Source organism: Sarcophilus harrisii, chromosome 2 (assembly GCF_902635505.1).
Source record: "Sarcophilus harrisii chromosome 2, mSarHar1.11, whole genome shotgun sequence".
NCBI lineage: Eukaryota > Metazoa > Chordata > Mammalia > Dasyuromorphia > Dasyuridae > Sarcophilus > Sarcophilus harrisii.
The window spans coordinates 458,099,469-458,109,650 of record NC_045427.1 but is presented as its reverse complement, the minus strand read 5'-3'; the positions used below and the strand labels follow the sequence as shown (position 1 = coordinate 458,109,650).

General features: G+C 32.6%; 1 long non-coding RNA gene across 1 annotated transcript; it reads right to left on the bottom strand.

The window, feature by feature from the left end:
• Positions 1 to 286: 286 nt before the first annotated feature.
• On the bottom strand, positions 287 to 7,176 carry LOC116421166. Its single transcript, XR_004231469.1, has 3 exons — positions 7,091 to 7,176; positions 3,347 to 3,364; positions 287 to 329 (listed from the first exon to the last, which is right to left on the bottom strand). It is a non-coding gene; the product is annotated as an uncharacterized LOC116421166 (long non-coding RNA).
• Between the last annotated feature and the right edge of the window lie 3,006 nt (positions 7,177 to 10,182).

Below are 10,182 nucleotides of genomic sequence, written 5' to 3'. Positions count from 1 at the left end.
GAAGATAAAGGATATTATTAGAAAATATTTGGCTAAACTATACACCAAAACAACAATAATTCAAGTGAAATAAATTAATATTAACAATAAAATACCCAAATTAATAGAATAAGAAAGAGAGAATCTAAACAACTCAGTTTAAGAAAAAGAAGCTGAAAAGCCATAAATGAACTTCCAAAAAAATTTCTAGGACCAAAGGGATTCAAAAGTTAATTTCACCAAATATTCAAAGAACAATTAATTCTAATATTTCATCAATTATTTAGAAAAATAGCAAGAGAAAAAACTTACCAAATTCTGTCTATGACTTAAAGGCTGAATACATAAACCTGGGAGAATCAAGCAGAAAAAGAAAATTATAGACCAGTATTGGTTTATAGATGCAAAGATATGAACTAATTAATAATTAAAATGTTGCTGAAACATATCACAGTGACTATATATTCACTATGGCAAGGTTGGACTTATACCAGGGATGCGGCTTAATTTAATATTAAAAAAGTATAAGCTATAACCACAAAAATCAACAAAAATCATGATTATATCAATAGATATAGATGAAATCTTTACTAAATACAATGTCTATTTCTGTTTAAAGTGCTAGAAAAAATAGAATTAATAGATTTTACCTTAAAATGAAAAATGTATATCAAAAATCAAGAATTGCTATTATTTGTGAAAGATAAACAAGGATCCTTTTCAATAAATTCAGGGGTGAAACAAGGATGTCTGTTGTCACCAATTCTTTTTGACATAGCACTTGAAATACTGACTGTAACAATAAAAAAAAGAAAAGAAAATGAAGGAATAAGAATAAGCATAGAAGAAACAAAATTGTCAGTTTTTTCAGATAATGTAATAGTGTATCTAAGGAACATTAAAGAGTTAAATAAAATTAATTGAAATAATGACTTCAGCAAACTTGCAGAATATAAAATAAATTCACATAAATCATCAGTATTTCTGTATCATGCCAATAAAACTCAGCAAGCAGAGCTAAAAAGAGAAATTCCTTTTAAAATAACTACAGAACCTATAAAATACTTGGAAGACTCTCTTCCAAGATACATACAAGAACTAAATAAAAACAACTGCAAACAACAGTTTACAAAAAAATAAAGACAAACATAAATAATTGAAAAGATTAATTGCTTATGGGGAGAATAAGCCAAAATAATAAAAAAGATAACACCACCTAAATTAACAAATTTATTCTGTGCTATGCCAGGAAAATTACCAAAGGATTACTTTATAGAACAAAAATAAAATAAAATACTTATTAAAAAAAAAAAAAAACAGGCGAGAATCTCAAAAGAAATAATGAAAAGAAATTAAAATGAAGGTGGTCTAACAATAGCAGATTTCTAACAGTAATATAAAGTGTTAATTATTAAAACAATTTGGTACTGGTTTGGAAAAATAGGGTTCAACTGATGAAGAAGATCAAGTAGATAATATACTGAAACAAATATAGCTAATTTTTGATAAAAACAAAGATCCTAGCAAATGGGACAAGGACTTTTGTTGTTGCAGTATGTCCAACTCTTTATGATGCCATGTGAGATTTTTTAGCAAAGATACTAGAGTGGTTTATCATTTACTTCTCCAGCTCATTTTATGTTAATGAGCAAACTGAGGAAATGTCTAAGTGATTTCCACAGGGTCATATAATCAGTGTCTGACACCAGATTTGAACTCAACATGATGAGTCTTCTTTACTTCAGTACCAGCACTCTATCCACTGCATCATCTAGACTTAATAAAAACTGTATTAAATATTGGAGAGAAATATAGAAGAAATTAGATTCAGATAAACATTTCACACTTTATAGGAAGAAAAGTTCCAAATGGACATGCAATCTTGATTTTAAAAGTCACATTATAATAAATTAGAGAAACATGGAAGAAATTTGTCTATACAGTTCTATGGATAGAAGAAAAGTTCATGACCAAATGAGGAATAGAAAAGAACATAGCACAAAATGATTAATATTGATTATACAAATTTTAAAATATTTTGCACAAAAAATTAATAAAGATAATATTAGAAAGAAAACTGGAAAAAATAGCATTTGTCTAATAATGATCTCATTTTAAAATATATAAGGAAGGAAATGATTTGAATTTATAAGAAAACCATTCCTTAATTGCTAAATGGTCTAAGGATAGATGTCACAAGGAAAAAAAAAACCCAGACTAAAAATAGCTATATTAAAAAATGCTCCAAATCACTACTAATTAGGGAAATGCAAATTAAAGCAATTCTGAGATTCCACTTCACACTCATCAAAGTGGCAAAGATAACAAAGAATGAAAATGATAAATGTTGGAGGGTCTATGGGAAAATAAACACATTAAATGGGTACAACCATTCTGGAAAACACTTTGAAATTAAAAACAAAAAATTACTAAATAATGTTTACTCTCTGGGTTAGATAAACTATTATATCTATAACCCCCTAATACACAAAAATTAAATAGGAAAAAATCTTTTACATGCTAAAATCTGAAATAAAATTTTTTGTGATGGCAAAACAATAACAACAACAAAAACATCTATAAACTGAGAGAACATCCAAAAAATTGATAATGGTTAAATTAAATAGTAATATATGAACATGATGGAGAACTTTTGTGTCATAAGAAATGAGGAAGTCAATAATTTCCAAAAGACAGAAAGACTTATATGAACTGATGTTGAATGAAGTGAACAGAATAATTTACACTATTCTATCAGTGTCATAACTGATCCAACCATTATGGATAACAATTTGAAACTATGCTGAAAGGGCCATTAAAAATGTGCATCTCCTTTGAATCAGCAATACCACTGTTAGGTCTGTATCTCAAAAAAAATATATATTTTAAAGGAAAAACAACCCTATATGTACAAAAATGTTTATGAGTTCTTTCTGTGGTGCCAAAGAATTAGAAATTGAGGGAATGCCCTCAATTGTGGAATGGCTGAACATGTTGTAAAATATAATTGTGACAATACTATTATGATGTAAAAAATGATGAGGAAAACCTGTAAAGACTTATGTGAACTGATGCAAAGTGAAATAAGCAAACAAGGAGAACCTAATACATAGTATTAGCAATAGTTGTACAATGGTCAATGATTTAGCTATTCTCAGCAATACAATGATCCAAGACAATTCCTAAGGACTTATGAAAAATACTATCCATCTATCTAGAGAAAGAACTCCTGGATCCAAATGTTGATCAAAACATACTTTTAACTTTACTTTTGGGGGTTTTTTAATCTGTGTTTTCTTTCACAAAGTAACTAATACAAAAATATAAAATTGATAGGTTTTACATGATGACACATTATGTTGCTTACCTTCTCACGTGAGGAGAGCTGGGGAAAAGAAGAAGAGAATTTGAAAGTCAATTTTTTAAATGGATATTAAATATTGTTATCTGTGACAGGAACATGACAGATTTAGGTACAAAATAAAAGACACATAGATATATATATACATATGGTTATAGATGAGTGGATAAATAGATATAGACCTAGATATAGATAGGTGTGAAGCTGATTCTGTGTATGTATAAATCCCTAGACATATATTTACATTTTTATACTTCTATTTACACCCCCCCCCATATATATATATATATAACATATATGCATTTTATTTGTCAGCTAAATGCACTACTTTGGGGATTTTTTGTTACTCCTCCAACATATCCTTAGAAACTCATCACTGAGAAAACCTCATTATTCTATAAGATCTCATCAGTCTTATTAATCCATCACAGTACTCTCTCTCTCTCTCTCTCTCTCTCTCTCTCTCTCTCTCTCTCTCTCTCTATTTTGTTAGGAAGATGGGTTTATGAATTATAAACCTCATTGTAAGTTGAGAGTTCAACTCTTCATTTCTTCATTTCTCACCTGTTTTCACTACTTTGAAACTTCTCTGATTGACTTTTTCACCATTCCCTTATGGGTATATCTCTCTCTTGTTTTTCAGCTTTCTGGTTTCCTTGTATGTGCTATCCTGCCTTATTAGATTATAAGTTCCCTGAGAACAAGAATTATCTTTCTTTTTTCCTATTGAAATCCCCCAGAGAAAACATAATGGGTACTTAATAATATTTATTGACTTTATGTATATATATGTATGTGAACACATAAAATGGTTGTATACAATCATTATACATAATCATGAGAAAATTGAGGGATTTGTTTTGACAACGCATATTTGTTACCAAAAAAAAAAAGTTTTTGTTTTTGTTTTTGTTTTTGTTTTTAATCCTCAGTTGCAATGGGCAGTGGATGGGAAAGAAAAGATATTCATCAATTTTTTTTTTTAAATACAGAAGCACCAAATATGTGAATAGTTGTATGCAATTTAATGAAATCACTATGTTATTAGTTTTACTTTGTCACAAAAGAACTCTCACAAATTGGAAACAATTGGTAAATACATGTAAAATAAAAACAAAACATAAAACTTAAAAATTATTAGTGATATGAAAAAAAATCTTTCATATGATTTAATTACTAGATAATCTTTTCAGAACTATTTAAATTTAAATTTTAAATATACTTTAGCCATATGTATTTGGGAATGGCTCTAAATTTTAGTTATTTGTTCTTTATATAATTTAGATGTTGGCAACTAGATAGCATAATAGATAGGTGCTGGAGTTGGTATCAGGAAGACCTGAGTTTAAATATTACCTTAGATATTTATTAGTTATGTGACCCTGGGCAAATTGTTGAAACTTTCTCTACCTCAGTTTCTTTATCTATGAAATGGAAATAATAATAACAGCTACCTCACAGAAATGTGAGAATAAAATAAATACATTATGAAAGAGCTTTGCAAACCTTAAAATATACATATATATGCCCATATATATTTATATATGCATGCATTCGTTTATATACATATGCAGAATCTATTTACATATACATATATGCTTTAATTATGCACATGATATACACTTACATGTATTATTTTATAAAGTTATATTTTTATATACATGCTATTTAGCAGAGATATTTGGTTAAGATTTTTTTCCCAATCTACTATTTCCATTATTATCCTAAATGCATCCTATCCAGTTAAAAGATTTTCAATTTCATTTTTAAAAATTATTTTAAGCATCGTTCTGCCCATGGGATAGTTTGCTATTTCCTTTTCGAACTTACTTGATAGATGAAGTCAAAGCAAACGAGGTTTAGTAACTTGTTCAAGGTCACACAAGTAGAATGTGAGGCCAGATTTGAACTCAGGAAGATGAGTCTTCCTGACTCTAGACTCAATACCTACCCATTTTATCACCCATCTACCTTTGTAACATTTATCAAACTACTTACCTTGAGTTTTACCCCAAGTAGTTTGTGCCGTTAGATTTATAAAACACTGGGTTTCTAATTCTTATGTTTTTTTAGTCTATCCCATTGATATGCTTTTCTCCTTTAAAAAGACTTCAAAATAGTTTTGATGATTATTTTGTTATGGAATAATTTGATATACAGACATACCTTCTCATTCCTACTTTTTCCCCCATAATGGTTTTTAACATTGCAGACTTTGTGTTCCTGCAAATTAGTTTTGTTATTAATTTTTTTTTTAGTTCTGTGAAGTATCCCCATAGAGTTTGATTGGTATAGTTCTAAATATGTACATTAATTTAGGTAATTTTGAATTTGTTACTTCCTCTTGGATTTTATTATTACTCTGTTAGTGTGTTCTTTCTGGCCATTTTGGTGACTGGATCAGGCTGACCATGATTGTTTTTTTCTGACTGTCTCTGGATTTCACCAACATGCCCTGGCACAGAGCACGGAAAGGCAGAGACTATCTTTCTTTTTCTTCTTCTTCTTTGTTTTTGTATTTATATCCCTGTTACTTAGCACATTGTCTGCCACCCAAGAAACACTCAAAAATGCTTTTTGGCTATTACCTGTTTCTTGTATAAAGCAGCTTTGCTGAATTTGTTTCTTAAATGCTTTTCTGATTCTTTGGGGTTTTCTAAATACACCTTCATGTCATTTATAAATAAAGTTAGTTATATCTCTTTTTTGTTAATGTTTAAGTCTTTAATTTGTTTATTGTTGCATTCTCTTTCCTCTTCAGTTTTGTAATTTTTTTTTAAAAAAAAGGCAAATGTTTCATCAGGCTATTCCTGACCATGGATTCATTATTCATATGCTTTTTAAAATGTGTCCCAGAAATTTAATCCCATTCCCAAGAACATCTTTTTCGTCAGTAAATGCTGCCTAAATTTATCTTTCTTTTCTGAAATTCTTAGTTTCAGTCAACAGGATTGATGACAACATAAAATAGCATCCCTAAGCTCTTCCCTTAGTCCTTTGCCTGGTATTCCAATATCTTTAGTAAAAGTCTCTAGATTCCCTCTGGTAATACCATTTGTGTCCATGTAAATCATCAAAAGTGGGTAGTAATCATCTATTCTTGGAAGGTTTGGTGACATCTTTGGTGTTCTAGGAAGACAACAAATTTTTTGAAGTTGGTATCAAGTTGACAAATAGCTGCCTCATGATTTCTCATGAGGGAAACACCAACTACAACCTTTTATCTCTTCTTCCTCTGAACAGTACTTAATCTCTCACCTGACAGCACCTATGTATCTACATGGTCGTTCTTTTGAAGACAAATACTTCCTCTTTTAATAATGCAACTCCCTCCTCTTTGAGAAGCTCCCTCCTCTTTGTTACTTAGCTCCAAATATTCAATTTTTCTCATCTTATTTCTTCTCTGTATCACAGTCTTGCATCTTCTAATCCCCAACACAGGTCAGGATTTCCTCTTTAGATACATTTCTTTTCTTTTCTTTTCACAATGAAGCCCTTTTCTTCAAGAAATAACATCATTCTCTTTAATAACATGAAGAGGTATTTCTCAAAACTTTTAATCTTTTTTTTTTTAAGCCAACATTTATATAGAGCTTCTTTAAGCTTTGAAAAAGAAATACATGTGTACATATATTTTCATTTGGTTTTCATAAAAACCATGTGAGATACGTGCTATTATTATCCCCATTTTACAGATGAATAAGGTGAAACTAAGTTATATAATTTGAACAAGGTCAAGGAAGATTTTACCTTTAGTATTCCTGATTCTACGCAAGTGGTCTATCCATTATGCCATCCAATTACCTCTAGGTGGTGCAATGGGTAGAGTAGTGGATCTGGAGTCAGAAATAGTGGGAGTCAAATTCAGCCTCAGATACTTACAAATTATAATACTGTGCAAATATTTAACCTCTGTCTGCCTCACTTTCCTCAACTGAAAAGTGGGAATAATCATATATAATAATATATGTATTATATACATAATATGTAATTAAATAATTATATATATATATATATATATATATATATATATATATATATATATATAAAACCTACCAACCATAGTTATTATCAGGATAAAATGAGCATTTGCTCAGCAAGCCTTTGTGTGAGATAGATACATATGCTGGCTATCCTCATTATTATTTATTTCCTAATAGCAAAATCAGCCTGCACTTTAAGCAAAAATTGCAGTTACTCACCCATGGCAGGAATAGTCCCTAGAAAAGTATCCATTTTGTCCGTTTTTTCAGGAAATAAGATCTTCAGTTTTTTGTCTTCGTTAGCAGTAACTCCGTTGGAGAGCTGCTATGATAAATAGTGTGAGGCTTTAGCCAGTTCTAGAATTGTTCTTTTCATCATTAGCATAACCTTACCTTCTCTACCATTAATTAGTTCTTACTTTGTTAATTCTTGTCAGTAACATGCACTATTCTTCTTGTCTTACCAACGTCTTCCCTTGTCTTACAAATATCTTCTCTTCCATTCTATTTTTTCCATTTCTTTTTTCTCCTTCAACTCAAGTCAATCTCCTTTTTCTTACTTCCTCTTCTCTTTAGTGTTCTTCTGCTCAAACCTTTTCTTCAAATGCTTTTTCTCCTTTTAATCCTTTAGATTCTCCCTAAGGCCACCCACATTTCTTTCTCCAAGTTCAATCTCTGTCCTTCGTAGCACCAAACTGATCTTTCTACTTCCTTTCTCTGTTCTGATATTGAGTCTTCCTTCTCCTCCTTGTCACACTACATGTGCCCACAGAAACTAGAAGGAGTGAGTCAATGGGTAAGCGTTTATTGAGTACCTATTCTTCCCTGGCATTGTATTGGATCTACAAAGAAAGTAAAATAGATGGTTTCTGCTCTCAAGGAGTTCACAGTCTTAATGGGGGAGATAATGCAAATAGCTATGTACAAACAAGCTACATAAGGGATAAATTGAATCTTATCATCAGAGGAAAAGGTTAGGATTAAATGGAATCACAAAGGCTTTCTGTGGAAAGAAAGGTGGGATTTGTGGGAAGCCAGAAGGTATAGATGAGAAAGAAGAGCATTTCAAGCAGGGGACAACCACTGAGCATGTTCCAAGTCAGGAGGTGAAGTGTTGTATTTGAGAGAAAACAAGAAGGGCAGCTTCACCCACCGGAGGAAGTCAGTGTCCCTGAATTACAAAGTATTGGGGGGAAGGAGTAAAGTGTGAGAGGACTATAAAGGGCAGGAGAGTTAAATGGCTTTAAATGCCAAACAGAGGGTTTTATATTTGATCCTGGTGACAAGAGGGAGCTACTAGAGTTTTTTGAATGGGGGGGGGGGGGGAACATGAATCGGAGGGCCACTTTGGGAAGATCACTTGAGAACAGGAAAAAATAGAGTGGTGAGGGATTTGTAACAGGGACACCAATGAACAGTCCATCACATATGAAGTAATGAGGACCTGTATCAGGGTGGTGGGAGCGTTATTAGAGAGAGAAGAACATATGTGATGGATACTATCAGGGTAAAAGTAACAGGCCTTGGCAATAGATTGAATATGGGGGATGAGAGTGAGGAAAGATGGTAGGACTGATGAGGTTCAGTGCAGGGCAAAGTTGTGGGAACCCTCTTCTGGTCAGCGCAGGTCCTTCATAAATGAATTTATGAACTCGAAAAGTTAAACTGGCAAAAGAAGTGTATTATTAGAACTGAAAGGTCAGCTTTTGCAGGCTGACTTTCTTAGTGGCAGTTCCTGACAGAGAAGCAAAGATCTAGCAGAGGAGTCCTGGCAGGGAGAAAGATAAAGTTCCTAGGAGAGAAATCTCTAGCAGAGAAATCCAGATAGAGAGGTAAAGAGGGGGTTAGTCCTGTTAGGGAATGTGTGAGAGAGACAAAGAGAGGTTAATGTTGAAAAAGAGAATGTCTTTCAGCAGGCAGAGAGTCCCTTGAAGGAAAGAGAGAGGTTCCTTGGCATGTTAGGTCCTCTTCAAGGGATTGGGCTAAGGAAAGCTTGTTATAAGGGCAGTTGTTGGTGGGGGCTGGGAGCAGTTTGAGCTGGAATCAGGATAGAGAATCTTGGAACTGAATGAGTGTCCCTGGGCTAATCTCCAACTCAATAGGGTTGGATAGAAATCTCCATCTCCAGCTCAAGCTAAGTAAGAGTGGTCCTGGGCTCAACTAGTCCCATCCAGATAACAGAATGAAACCACTTTTTCTTGATTCCCTGGGGAGGATCCCTCAGGGGAGAGTTCTCTGAGGGAGTTTCCCAAGCTTTCCCCCCCAAGTCTGAGACAGAGAGTAAGAGACAGACAGACAGAAAGAGACAGAGAGAGAGAAAGAGAGAGACACAGAGAGAGAGAGTGAGTGTGTCGGGGCTGCCCGCATCATCTCTATTACCAGTAATCAGGAATTTTAAAAGAGGAGAAGATTTGGGGTAGAGGGAATATTGAGTGCGGTTTTGGGTATGCAGAATCTGGTTCAAGATGTGCATTAAGCAATTGGAGATATGAGACTGGAGGTCATCAGAGAGTTTAAATCTGAATAAGTAAATTTAGGGATCATCAAAAGAATTTATGGTACATAGAAGTTAACCCCCCCAAAAATCTTTAAAATACCCTAAAAAAAAGTGTAGAGTGGACATGGGCAATTTCCAGGAAGCATCTGTAAAGCAGATGGAAAAATTAAGGTGACCTTTCTCACAGTCTAAGCGATGTTACCTAGACTAAACTAATTTACTCAGGAAACATTACATATGTGATAGCAATGAGTAAAACCAAAAGGAAATACCAATAAGACTTGACCACTAAGTTTTTGTTGTTGATCAGGTGAGTGATACTTTCTGTGACCCCATTTGGGGTTTTCTTGGGGAAAAATGCT